This window comes from Ursus arctos, unplaced genomic scaffold, assembly GCF_023065955.2.
Source record: "Ursus arctos isolate Adak ecotype North America unplaced genomic scaffold, UrsArc2.0 scaffold_6, whole genome shotgun sequence".
NCBI classification, from domain to species: Eukaryota; Metazoa; Chordata; class Mammalia; order Carnivora; family Ursidae; genus Ursus; species Ursus arctos.
The window spans coordinates 64,449,368-64,462,008 of NW_026623078.1; the positions used below are offsets into that span (position 1 = coordinate 64,449,368).

The 12,641-nt window shown below is 35.3% G+C and overlaps 1 long non-coding RNA gene across 1 annotated transcript in view; it reads right to left on the reverse strand.

Annotated features, from left to right (window-relative positions):
• Positions 1-12,641, reverse strand: part of LOC130542924 (uncharacterized) — a 182,104-nt gene that overhangs the window by 74,411 nt on the left and 95,052 nt on the right. Inside the window, exon 2 of the long non-coding RNA XR_008957841.1 lies at positions 11,122-11,164. This is a non-coding gene — a long non-coding RNA (uncharacterized LOC130542924). The remainder of the gene's footprint in view (positions 1-11,121; positions 11,165-12,641) is intronic.

Here is a 12,641-nt window from a genome sequence, read left to right on the forward strand (position 1 = left end):
GAATTAGAGTGGGTCTGGGATTTGAATTTAGATTTGTTAGGTTTCCACGTCTAAGCAACAAGCCTTAATTCTGAAACTGAATGGCTTCATCTTTTATTTAAGTTATTTTTCTCAATAAATGATACTGGTGACTCTGTACTTAGTTATCTCTTTTTTTTTCTTTACCCAGGGTTTTTTTTTTTGTGTTTGTTTGTTTGTTTGCTTGTTTCTTTTTGCATCATTTTAACAGCTTTTCAGGAAGGAAGCAATCTTGTGAATTTGGTTAAGTAGGAAAATGAAGGATAGCTCTCAAATCTACTTATGTATGTGTGCATTTTTTCTATAATGTTGAACATTTATTCATTACCATAAATTATCACTAATGTTATAGTGAGGGGTAGTTGAGGTGTTCCCTAGATTACAAAAATATTCCCACTGGAAATAGGTGGTGATTTGCAATTTGTGTCGGAAGAGTTGGAGAAATAGTTACTGCTCCATTTTCCTTCTCGAAGTCTCCTTTCTGGTATTGGAATGTACACATAGTTAGATCATGTCTAATATTTATGATCTTCTGCATGTCACCTCTCCTTCTAAAACACTAATTTATAATTGTCAACCACTTGACAGATAAGAAGGCCATTGAAGTCGTATAGCCTTGCTCTAGTTTTATTATAAACAACGGGATTGATGAAGAGCACAGGATATAGAAGAGGGCAAATACCACCTGGAATGTTCTGTAAAGGGTTCATAATTTATATTTTACATCTCTGCTCAACACCAACAAGTTTATAGAATCAATCATGCTTAAACAAAGAAAGTATATGAAGGAAGTCATACGAATACTGCTTAATTTTAATATTATTTTAATTTTAACCAATGCAATACATGAGAATGCTTAAAATATCAACCAAAGATTTACTAATAAAGGTAACATCCCTGCCTTCCTCTATTTAGTCCTGTCCTTAAGACACAATAAAACATTTAACTCTTTAGCTGTTCTTTTCTGGAGTTTATCTCTACATTTTTAAGTAATATATCTATCATTATTGACTTATAAATTTTGATATTTTTAAATTCCTTTTTGATAAACGAGGACTTAGATCACTGATACTAACCCTCATCTTTCTTCCCATCCTTGTTATTATATTAATAGCTATATTTTAATTCAGTTAATCCGTGTTTACATCATCATGACCACATGAATATCATTCTCTTCACAGTGATTCACTTTTGTACAGTTCTTTACTAATAGTCTTTAATTACTTTTTATTATTTTTTAGGTCTATTTGTCATGACTACTTGTTTAATAATTTTTCAAATACACCATTATACTAGGATTATTTTTCATGTTCTCCCACTGCCCCAAAATATACCAAATTTTACCTAAAACCCTCCCTTCCAGTCTCAAGAGGAGAGTACTTGATCACCTTAAATAATTAACGATGTGTTTGTAAGCTATGGAAGGATGGGGACAATGTCTACATGGGCTCTTCTTTATATTCCCAACATGTAGTATAGTGCTTGGAACATGGTATATTATATACTCAGTACATATTTGTGAAGTAAAGGGATACATAGTGTGGTTTTTACACATATACTTTAAAGAGAGAGGGAGCTAAATACCACAGTAGTCATCACAAGTCTTTAAATGATCTCAGTATTGAACAGTTAAGCAGAAAGTGTAAAGAAAAAAAGGTACTTTCACAGTTTTCCTCTCTTCTTTGTTATTGTCAAAGAGGTTAATGGCTCTTTACGGGAGGGAGGCTTTTGTCCCAACACCAGTTAAATCCAACTCTCTCTTGGTTTTTCTATCTAATTAAAACTCCTTAAAGACTAATCTAAAATAGTCTCTGAGTAGCAAAATGGCTTGTGCGGTATGTTCTATCTTAAACCTCAAGTTCTATCCCCAGACAGGCAGGCGTCTCATTTCCAGGCTGAGGGATCATGCTAAGTACAAAGGCTAGCAAAGTGTGCGGAGCAGAGCAAGCTGCCTTTGGCTTAGCCACCACTTTTGCTTTTCTGCTCCATCTCACTGACAAGTTGGGTTCTTCCAACTCGGCTATTTCCAAAGCAAATATTTTAAACTATCAGTGGCTCTAACTCTCTTATGACACTGTAAACTCAGCCAACTCATAAAATACAAATATGGATTTGTCTACATCCTATTGATAAAGTGCTTGCAGCATTATACAGAATTCAGGTGCTGAGACTAGATTTAGAGCTTGCCCTTGGAGTGGGAACAGAAAAGGGAGAAGTTTGGCTGAACTGAAAATATATGTACATGAAACATGGACACACAGGAGTTGAGTTGCCCTTGCTGCTGCCACCCTGCCCATTCATTATGAATTGATTTCTAATACTCCAGATTCTACTCTTTTTCTTTCTTTACCTCTGATAGTACAAGGAAGGCATGTATGAGGCGGCCATGGGAATTCTGGGGAATTGCTTAACTCTAGAAAAAGAAGGCATTTTCCCTGAATCTTAAGTTTCAGACTCTTCCCCTAAGACGTACTGTAATTAAACAGCTTGTGTGCCGCTTCATAAAACATATGGGAAACCATCACTTGTTTTATTTAGGATAGGGTGCTGCTGTGGGGAGGATCTGTCAAGTCTTTGTCTAAGGCTTTAGTTATGAACAGAAATTCATTGGCAAATGTCAGGTGACAGAAGAGAAGGTTAGTCATAAAATAGAATGCAGTGCAAATTTGAAGACATTTAACATGGTAAATATTGTCCCCTGCACATGAATTATAAAACAACAAAGAATCTCTCAGGATGGAGAAAGGAAGTGTCCTCATTATGTAAGAAAGCTCTGAGAAGTAGCAACTGAAACTCTCTGGTACTGAAATTTGCTGCGAGCCTGGAAAACTAAAGATGCTTCCTTTGGCAACTTATTTTGGCCCCTGATGTCCCTTTAGTCAATCAATTTGTCTTTGTCATGTCTCCAGAGGTGCATGAGCGTAAGCTGAAGCTAAATCTTACAATTTGGAGCAGAGAGGCAAACTTCAAGCTGCTGTCAGAAATAACACTGAAACCCCGCCCAATCTCCCGGCAACACTGTATTTTAGCATCTAGACCTAGAAACAAATACCTAGAAGAACAACAAGAGAAGCAGCATTTTTTTCATATGAAAAACAAAAGAATGTGAAACCCAAGAACCTACTGAACTCTGAGTTGCCATTAATATGCTAAGTTCCAGTTGCAATTCTTCCCATTAACAATTTTAGTGAAAGTCTAGTTTTCCCTGGTCAAAATGGACACCATTCACCCATACCATCCATTAACATTGACACTTGGGTCCCAACACCAACTTTAAGATCTAAAAATGTAGATGAATGTTCAATATTTACATTTGTCCTTCTAAAAATACCAGTATCCAAAAGTCTTCATTCTAATGAGAGGCAATGATAACATAAAAAGGAATTTAGAGTTAACAATTTAAAAGGAGCTTAATTCTTTTATGTAAAGCTTTTTTGTCTCCTAATAAAGAAGAATATATTTTCATTCATCCTCTTGTTAATGACAAGGCTTTCTGAATGTGTGGGATAGGGCCATAGCCTTCATACCTCATCCTATTTGAATTTCAATGATGGTCTCTTATCATTTAAGAAACTCATCCCTCACAATCACTGAACTTGCTCTTCTCTCTGCCCTGGATTCTCTTGGCTCAGATCCTTGACAAAACTCACTGCGTCCCTCAAACTGATCAACTGATCCCTGTTTTAAATGTTACCTTTCTTAGAGAAACTTCCCTGTCTATTCCCATTACACATCACATTTTTTCCCTCCTTATGCTATTTTAATTTACTTTATAACATATGTGATACCTAAATCACGCTATATATTACAAACATATTAATCTTATTTAAAAATTATATTGTCTACTTGATTTGTTACCATCTTCTCCCATAAAATAGAAATGCTCGACAACAGAGATTTTTGTTTTGCTCACTGCCGTACCTACGGTGTTTAGCATACTACTAGGCACATAGTAGGTACTCACCAAATGTTTGTTGAAAGATTTTTTCGAATGAATACATACACTATTGAACCAACAAGATATAGTCCAAATGCTTTACAAGGCATATAATCCTCAACTCTAGGCTTCTTTATAACCTTTTGGTCCCAACTCTCAAAACTTCTACATACACATCCTATGTTTCAGCCTAATTGAATTACTTGTCATTAACTACACTATGTAAGAACGCTATACCTTTGCACATGAGGCTCACTTCTTATGGAGAGCTACCACTCAATTTCAAATGTCCTTTACTGTGTGAAAATATTTCCAACTCCCCTGAACTCAGATCTCTCCAATGTTCTCATAGCACATTATATAACCTTCTATTACAGCATTTATCAGATTCTAGTGTAATTACTTGCTATATAACTGCCTTATGACTTTTTATACCCTGAGCCTTGCAAAGTGTCTGGTCCATAATAAATAGTCTATACATGTTTGCTGAATAAGCAAATCCCATAAACTCAACAACAGTCTGATTTCTACTAACAAATAATTAATTTCATAATGTGTTATTTCTTTTCTAATTCAGTATTATAAGGATGTTTTAGTCTTTTCTGGGCTAAGCAAGTACTAACAGCAAAATGAGCCAGACAGAATGTTGGTCACGTAACCTGGAGAAGCTGATAGTTGACATTTAATAATATCCAAACACTTGCAAGGAACAAAGCGAAGCAACCTTAATATTTCCACTCAAAACCTCCAAAGGAGAGGGTTTTTTCTAAGTGCTTTCTTTAGTTAAGCCTCTTAATAACACTTGCTGATTAGAGACTTATGAATTGTATTTTTAAGAAAGGGTGTGGAGTCTCATTCTCTGCCAATTGTTAAGAATATATTAGACAGGTATCTTTTTGAGAAGCACACATGAACTAAAGGATGTTTTGCCAGCCTGTGATTCTATGAAATCAATTTTCTTAAGACCAATAAATCAGCTTCACAATAGAAATTACTACTGTTAGGAAAATATACTTCCATAAGAATCAGAAAAAACTCATTTTTTTGTATGTGTACTATTTTATGATGGGTAAATTTCACACTTACATTTGGGAATCTTTGGGGGAAAAAAAACTGTTAAAATTATTTTCCTCTAAAAGAGGAAAACCGAAATGAAAGTAACATTTCCATGAAGGATTTAGAGGTCAGGTACTGCATATAGAATTACAATGAACAAGAAACCACACATATTTTTTACTAATATTCTTTTAAAACCATTTTTAAATCTATTATCAGGTGGAGTTACAATGAATGCTTATATGTCTTGATCCCTTGGATAGTAGAAAAACTGTTCTCTTAAAACTGTTTTACATACTCCGGTTTCTTGCAAACCTGTGTAAAGGGACACCTAAAAGATAACATTGAAAATTACTGTGTATGACAGTGTCATTTTATTATCTAATACCTTTAAATATTAAAGATTATTGCATCCAATTTGCCTTTGTGAGGGTGGGAGTTCAAACAGATGAGAAGCATATCCTACAGATGAGAAGTTTATGGATATGATTTCTCCAAATTCTACTTTCTCTTAATACAAAACATAGAACCCATGTGGGGCCAAGTGCCTGGCCCTTTTAAGTGCTCAAAGAATGTTAGCTGTTATTATTATTGGTTACTGTTAGAGAGAATGGCTGGTAAGAAAAACCGAAAATCTGTTTCTTTGACAGTCCTTTCACGCAGCTGCCCAACATCCCTAAGATGTTGGAATTCTTCCCCTTTAGTCATCTCCAGTGCATGGAAAAGAGTTCTCTCAACCTGAGTGGAAATGTCAATGACGGAGTTCCTGGCAGGCATGGCCTGTGGAACCTCACAAGAGGAGGGAAACACTTCTCTGTTCCATGGCTCAGAAGGATCTATACCTGACTTCAGTCATGGCTCCAGATGAAAAGAGAAAAGACTTGGAGAAACTTACTCTGGAGCGGAGATCAAGCAGGAAATAGCCACTGAAGATTTTCTCACCCGCAAGGTACAAATTTTTTCCCAATGCAGTAACATAATTGAAATTTATTTTCATCCTAATAGTAATGCTTTGGCTTTCAGAGAAAAGTGACACCAAAGAGTCTACTTTCAGGGAGAAGAACGTACAGTAAGGAAACCACATGATTGTTGGATGTATGTTCGCTTTTGAGAACAACTGAATTTTTTCAACTCTTATCAGTCATAGCTTACACTTCAGTTCGTGCAGTTTTAAAAAGTATATTCTGCTACCTGAGTTTTCACATTTCCTAATGTTTACCTACTTAGTTTGAAAACTATCGCCTACATCACTCTTTGTATCCTTACTGTATTTACTTCTCAACGTGCACTTACACTTGAAAAATGGATTGTAATTGGCCTTGAACAGTGCTCTGATATTTTTAAAGGAGAAACAAACAAATAGTGGGATAAGAGACCATTTTGACAGGATGCCCCCACCCTCCATTTTGAACCCACACTTGGAACTTTAATGTGTGCCCATTTCATGTTTTGGTACACTGTACATCAAATATCTTGAAAAGTTCATAATGGTTCAGGAAATGATGCTACTCTGCCTTAAATGAAGAGAAAGAAAAGAAAAGAAAAGAAAAGAAAAGAAAAGAAAAGAAAAGAAGAAAGAAAGAGAGAAGAAAGGGAGGGAGAAAGGGAGGAAGGAAAGAAAGAAAAAAAGAAAAAGAAGGAAAAGAATTAAATCAAGACTATCCCTCCCTGAAAAATATGCGGGCTTTTTATCTTGTTTTCTTTTTCTTTTTTTCTTTCCTCCCTCCCTCCCTCCTTCCCTCTTTCTTTCTTTCTTTCTTTCTTTCTTTCTTTCTTTCTTTCTTTCCTTTTTCAAATAATCTGCTTATCAAACAAACAGATAAAAACCCAAAACACAGAAAGTCAGGAAATACTTGAGGCTTCATAATTAAATTTCTATGCAGTCATATGAAACTTTTAAGTTGACTTGTGAGATGATACCCCAGAGTAATTAGCCCAACATTCTTTTTGTTTGTTTGTTTTAAAGATTTTATTTATTTATTTGACAGAGATAGAGATAGCCAGCGAGAGAAGGAACACAGGCAGGGGGAGTGGGAGAGGAAGAAGAAGGCTCATAGCAGAGGAGCCTAATGTGGGGCTCGATCCCATAACGCTGGGATCACGCCCTGAGCCGAAGGCAGACGCTTAATCGCTGTGCCACCCAGGCGCCCCTAGCCCAACATTCTAAATAAGTTTTGTTCATATGCTCACCTCCCTGAAGGAATGAGATTTCACTCCACAAAATATTTCTAGATCCCTTTTTTGTATTAGTCATGTATAAATAATAGAACTGTGACTATACATAACCAAAATATTTTGATAAAAACTGAAAATTTCAGATAGTACATTGAATGTTTTATTTTCCTGCACCAGAATCTGCGTATAGAAGTTAGAGACCAGCTGTCAGTAGTCAACTCCTCCCTGATCACACCATCACACACAAGGAAACAGGCACCAGCTATATCCCCCTTTTTAAAGTTTCCAATTACATTGTTTCACACTGTTTACTCTTCTCTTACTATTCAATCGGACTTTGCCTGTTGATCTTGTCTTCAGTTTTCACGTGTTTGATTAGCAACGCAGCCCTCATCTTATTCTGATAGTACTAAACTATCTTTGAATAATAGTGAGTTAGTAAGATGAGGTATGTAATGCCTTTGTGCCCTATTGCAGAGATTTGTGGCAACTGTTTTCATCAACAGAGGTTTTGTCAAGTGATTTAAGGTCTTTGGTTTGGCCTTCTTTCTGGGGAAATATAGAGTAGTAATGATGATAATAATTACACATCTTCAGGCAGAGTGCTTATAGAGCCACTGTCTTTTATATCCATGAAATTAGTTCTTACAGGAATAGGAAAGTCCCAGCCTCCCACTCACTACCACTGTATTCACATGAGAGATTCTACTCCTGTCTCCTTGTTATCCTCACTCATCTCTCTTTGCACCAAATTACTGAGGATGATTAACAAACACAGCCATGGAAACTGGACCAACAGCTCTGTAGTCCACATTTTGAATTGAAATGGTTTGAGAGGTGGTGCGTTACATATGCACTATTGGAAAACCTTGGAATTCTTTGGGGAAGGGAGGAGGCAGAAAAGTAGAGAAACTTGTATTTTTCATTTCCTAAAGTATAAAGTACAGAGAAATAAAGATTCCCTTCTCTGTAATGTAAGATAAATAATTACAAATTCTCTTGAAGGATCAAGGTACAGTGTGTTGATTTTCCTGCAAAACCATGACATTGTCAAGTTGCATTAAACGTGAAGAGGCAAAGATAAGTGGATGTGAAAGCATAAATTTAGGAACTAGACTTTCATCTGTAAAACTGGATGAAAAACAAACTTACCCAAGGGACATTTGGAAGGTATTATTAGTTATCAGAGAACTCATCCTTACATATATATTTAAAGAAAAAAAATTTTTAAATAAATGTGACTTTAAAACTATCTTTCCCTATAACCCACAAAGGTAGAAAATAAGTGAATCAAGATTCCCTACATTCCCCCATTGTTACTTCAGCAATAATTTGTAATAATTATGCTATTATTTATATGTCCTCTCTGAAATAAACTCTATACCCAGTATGTCGCTCTCGCTCCACGAAGAGCTTTCTAAAATAGAAAACAATGGACATATTGTCAACACTAGAATGCTATTTTAAAATATATAAAAGTATTGGAAAGAGTTCAGAGAACATCAGAAAGAAGGGTTTGACTTACTGCATGAAAAAAGATTAAAAGAGTATGTAGAGCGTGGCTTCGCAACAACTAGGAAGGAACATGATAACTGCCTGCAAATCTTCCAGGGGTGTGAACACAAGGAAGCAGAGTGTTTGGAGGCCTTAAAGAGAAGACTCAGATTCACGAGTCCAGTTTGTCTCTTTCGTTTTAATCCTATTGGGATTGAGAATTTTACAGGGTTACAACATAGAGGTAGGATTTTCCTATCAAAGAAATTTACAGATTTTTTTTGGAGGGGGGAGCATATTATTTGGGGACATGTTAAAACTAGATCTGAAAGGAGGAGAAACTACATACATAATTGCCAGTCACATCTGCAACTAATTAGAGCCATAATTGTGTCATATTAATGGTGTAATAAGTGTAACTTACACACATTGTAAGGACCAAGAGAGGGAACCATCCCTGGCTTAGCACACTTTGTAAACTATATTATAGTTGTTGTGACTTAAAGAATATTACTAATACATTTAAAACAAAATACTTGGAAAGCAGACAAATAAATGTGGAAATTCAAAGAGCTGTCATTCAATCTTAGTTGGGCTAAACCTAAAACCTTGAGAAGATCATGATGTCGTTAGCAAGAAATGTAGTGCTATCAAGGTAATACTAATTTTAAATAAATAGGTTTCTATGTCTAATTATATACAGTGATATATTACCCAACATCACATACATTAACTGAAAACATTATCCTGTGCCAACGAGGGGATGTTCTCACCTGACAACCAGAATTTGAGAAATGATTTTTCAAATTATCATTTAGCTAAATTGAGTAATTTTATACAAGAAGTGTAGGTGAATACACAGTTGAAAGCCATGACATTTTCCCCCCTTCGGATATAATGTACACCACAGAGGTAAAGGGTAACACAATATAGGAAAAATGCCAAATTCGATAACTACTCTGTTGCCCATCTATTTTCAATGTAAACAAGGTAAATTTCCTTACCTAGAAATGCCATTAAAACTCCAATGTATTTTTGTCTTACTCTCACTCAATATTTTCTGACTTTCACTTTGTGTTAGAAAGTTGAGTAAATCATTTAACTTGTACTTCTTGTACTTCTGTTCTTGAAATAGTTTATATGTATGTAGATTCAAATCTTTCTTTGAAAAGCCAATTTTAACTGGCAAAGAATAACTAACTTACATTGGATATAATTACTTTTAGTCTTAAGACCTTGGCATGCCATCCACTAGAAAATCCATGCCAGGGAATGCCAGCCACACCTACCTTTGAGATAGTCTTAAGAAACACACTCGTTTATCCACCCCCCCACCCCGGTTGTTTGATAAGTCAAAATAAATAATGACTGTGTAAAGACATTTTGATGTCAGTATAAAAAGGTACAGAGAGTATCCATTGTCAATGAAATTTTGAAAAATACAGCCAACATTTCAATACTCTAAAAGGTGCCATACAGAAAGTTTCTTTTCATCAAAGTAGTTCAGATTTAAATTCATACTGAATTAATTACAGAAGAATTATGCAGTCTATGTATATTTAATAATTGTTAGTGACAAGAATATGCACACTTATAGACATGGGCTATAAAGTGTTTTGCAAAAATAAAATTTGGTTGGCGGAATATAGTTCATGGCTTCTATTTTTCCAAAATCCAAATTTTTGTCATATTTTATTTTTATGAAATTAAAATTTAATATATATTATTTGTTCACTAATAAAAATTCTTGTAGTAAATACTTCCGAATTAAGAGAAGTGAACTGACTTGGCTTTCCTTAAAAAGGATGACTCTTTGGCTTACAAATCCCATTCTATGGATGTGACATTACTATTTGTCCCTGTTTACATTTTAAAATTTTCTAAGATTTGCCCACATGCTGCATTCATTTGTGCCCTTTATTTTTGCCCTAAATTTCAGAAGATTAAAACTTTAAAAAACAATACCATCATCACCCTGCCAAATACCGGTGATTTCTCTTTAATACAGCTTTTCTTTTCATCAGCATTTCCACCTATGCAGATCCCTAGATGGCTTAGTTCACTGCTGACTATTTTACATAGGTAAATACTTATCAACTAATGCCAACAGTAGGAATCTAAATGATTTCTGAGTGAACGGCAAGCCTCCATTGTCAATAAGTATCGATACGCTCGCTATCTTTTCCAAGTGGAAAGACAGCTGCTCTGGGAACAAAAGTGATTCACAGAATTGGGCTCAAGTGGAGAACACTGTGGGTTCTTCAAGGTCTGGCTAAGTCCACCCACCCACAAACTGTTAGGACATTCCTCTCTTTTATTATTGCTACCGTAGCAAGTAGAGAGTTGGAGCTGAGCTGCCATGCCACTCCAAAAGAGATCTGTGACAAGTAGATGTACAGTCGGCTTCTGAAATGGCATCTCCATCTCATGCTTTCTCTTACCTCTCCTGGCATCCTCCATTAGACGGATTCAAGTTGCCTCTACCTGTAAGCAAGCAGAGGCAGGCAACATCATGCCTTTGGCATCAAGTACAGAAAGAACAAAACAAATTAAAATGCTTTAAAATGTTTTTGAACTTCCATAAAGATTTTAAAGAGTTTGCTTGAAAGATGTAATTTTTAAAGTCCTTTTTTCATTATTATTTTTTTTTTTGGTAGGAAATTGATAGGAAAGAATCATTCAAGGGTGAAAATATTCATTTGCTAAACAATTGAGTGCCAACCACAAGCCCCAGGCACTACAGGAGTTATAGATAATGAAGATACAATGACTAAAATATCCTTTTCACTGGGAGAAATTCTTCAAATGCCCTTGGTGTGGGTTATAAAGGGATTATCTTGTATTTCAGTTGGATTTTTCTGTGTGGTTCTAATAGTTAAAAGTATACCCGGAGATACACTCTAGAGTTTAACAGGAAGTGATCTTATCCCTTTTTAAAAATATGTTGAGAAGAGTCATATATAGATTCGATATTAACTTTTGGGCAGCACCAATCTATAGTCACTTAAAGGAAGGTAAAGTAGTATTTAAGGATCTATTTTCAATATGTACATATACACACACCCACATAAAAGCATACATACATATTTTTAATTTCAGCTAAAATCCACTTAACTTTGTAAAAGTTTCAAATCTTAATTATGTTCTTATATAAGATGTGTGTAATAAAGTATATGTTTTTCCATTCCTTTCATTCTGTAGACTTGAAGAAGCAAAAACAAACCACCCAAAAACAAAAAAACAAAAACAAAAAGATCCCCCAAAACCCAAATCTGATAAAATATATAAAAAAGGAAAAATTAAAAAGAAAAAACAAAACCCAGACCCATATCAAACCATGAGTGTTTCAAGCCAAATGTCCATGAGGATACAATTATTCTTATAAACTGGATGGGAGGTTCAATAGGGTTGAGGAAATCTTTTTCAGTCCAAAGCTAGGCATAGGAGACAGAGAAGTGGAAGAAGATCTAGGGACTCCAGTGCAAACTGTGTCACAAGAGGAAACAGAAGCCATGAATCAATTCACGGATACACCACAAATTTAGAGTGATCTTGCCTCATCCATCTAATCTCTCTGCCTTGGTTTCCTCTTCTTCAAAACGAGGCGGTCTAGATAACTACTTTGGGTGCAACAAATTATATTGAGTACCTACTAGCGGTAGGTACTGGAACTTAGAAGACATTTTCACATACCCTACTTATTTAATCTTGGTCTTATATTAATCTTGCAAAAAATTATTACAATACTATTTCACATGAGTGAAATAAGAACTCAGCAGGATTTAGAGAATTTGCTATAAGTCTAAACGATCTCTAGATTCTCTTCCAGATGCTAAAAATTACCTGTAAATTTATAATTTTAAGTGAGGCACAGGATCAAAGAGTAATATGTATAGTAACCATGTGGACATAGTTCTCTTCATACTCCTTCTTCCATCTTTGCATTGCTCATTCCCCACCA